The following is a 2,116-nucleotide window of genomic DNA, read 5'->3' on the forward strand; positions in this document are numbered from 1 at the left end:
AGAACGAAATTTTTTTTGTTTAAAAATTTTCAGCGTCAACTTTTTAGTTCAATTTTTTCCAAAATGTTTGCATTTTTTTTCGTTTTTTAAACGTCTCTTATGGAGTTTACATGTATTTCCCATTCGGTTTTCATGTCATTTTTTTTCATTTTTGAATTTTTCTATTCCGGTTTTCGTCCAATTTTTCAGCGTCGAAATTGTTTTTGAAAGAAATGTTTTGTGAAAGAAATTTTTGCTCGTGTTTTCTATCGTTGAAATTTTCCGTGTTAGATTTTTTCGTTTTCGAATTTTTCTGTTCCGGTGTCGTCCAATTTTTCAGCCTCAAATTTTGAGTTGAGATTTTTCCAAAATGCGTGCATTTTTTTCGGTTTTTAAATGTCTCTTATTGAGTTTGCATGTATTTTCCATTCGGGTTTCGTCTCGTTTTTTTTTCGATTTAGAATTTTTGTATTCTGGTTTTCTTCCTATTTTTCAGTGTCGAAATTTTTTGTGAAAAAATTTTTTTATGATAGACATTTTTGCTCGCTTTCTCTCCCGCAGAAATTTTCCGTGCTGGATTGTTTTCATGAAAAACTTATTCGTCGAATTTCCCGTAGATTTTTTGTCAACCAAATTTTACTCGTTTTTTAAATTTTCAGATGCATGCGACCAGCTCTGTAGAATTTCCCATCGAGGATTTATAAGACCTCCACAACCTCTTCGGTGNTTTTTTTTTCGATTTAGAATTTTTGTATTCTGGTTTTCTTCCTATTTTTCAGTGTCGAAATTTTTTGTGAAAAAATTTTTTTATGATAGACATTTTTGCTCGCTTTCTCTCCCGCAGAAATTTTCCGTGCTGGATTGTTTTCATGAAAAACTTATTCGTCGAATTTCCCGTAGATTTTTTGTCAACCAAATTTTACTCGTTTTTTAAATTTTCAGATGCATGCGACCAGCTCTGTAGAATTTCCCATCGAGGATTTATAAGACCTCCACAACCTCTTCGGTGTGCTCCTATCATCTCAACCGCAGTACGGACAACTGGGACCTCGAGGAGTGGGAGTGAGGTGCCCCCCCCCCTCCCCGTCACGGGGAAAAACACAAAATTAAAAAAAAACAATTGTAATTCATTCGCATTGAGTTTTCAATTTTGAGAAATGTATTTGTAGAGTTAGGTTTTTTGAATAAAAACACGATATATCCTTCTTTTTCTTTATTTGAAAAACAAACCTTGAAAAATTTACTTCCTTGTAGCATAAGGATTAAAAAAAAAAAAAAAAAAGTTCACATTTTCTCTTTTATTTTGAAAAGAAAAATTTACATTTACAAAAAACTTCCTTTTAAAAACTTACATCTAATTATCATCTAAAAGAATATAAAATTCGCTTAAATCTAAAAAAATGAGATTGAAAACTTACATGTAGCTTATATCTACGAAAAAAACGTACTTCTGGGATTAAAACTTAAATTTAGTTTACTTCTACAAAAAATTACTCTAATCCATAATTTAATCCCTGTACACTAGCTTAAAAAATCGAAAGTATCTTTCATTCGTTTTAGTTTTTCAATCGTCGGGTTCAAGCGAGCGTCGTTTTGTCTTATATCCGTAGGGGAGGGTTGCAGCGCCATTATCAAGCCTTCGTTTCGGGCCCGTCACGCGGATAATCTTGCTCTCGGGTTTCGTGATGATGTCATGGTACATTGTCCGTCGTATACCCTTGTAGTTGATCTGGTAAGGGTCTACCTTATCGACAACGAGGGCACGAATCGAGTCGTAATGAATCTGTTTACGCGTGTAGCCTAACGCCTTTTATTTTACTAACTTCTGCGATGTTTCCATCCGATTTCTTCACGCGATAAGTATAAAATTTTGGACCGCCAGAGACAAAAGACGTAATGAAACTCCCTTCTCCGTAGCTCTCTACTTCGTCTGTCAAGTCACCCAGAAAATTCCCCAGTGGTAACTCGTTAGTTCCATCGCTCACGTAAATAACCGAGTCTGTATCATAATATAAAACGCGTTCTTGCTGTTTTTCTAAATAAGAATATAATTTGAGACGTGCGTGAGCTGTTGTATAAGCCGCAATAACAACGTTGGCTTTGGTAGACAGTTCCGCAGCTTCGTTTAAATGTTTCC

Source organism: Diachasma alloeum, unplaced genomic scaffold, assembly GCF_001412515.2.
Source record: "Diachasma alloeum isolate Michigan unplaced genomic scaffold, Dall2.0 Dall_scaffold_00312, whole genome shotgun sequence".
NCBI lineage: Eukaryota > Metazoa > Arthropoda > Insecta > Hymenoptera > Braconidae > Diachasma > Diachasma alloeum.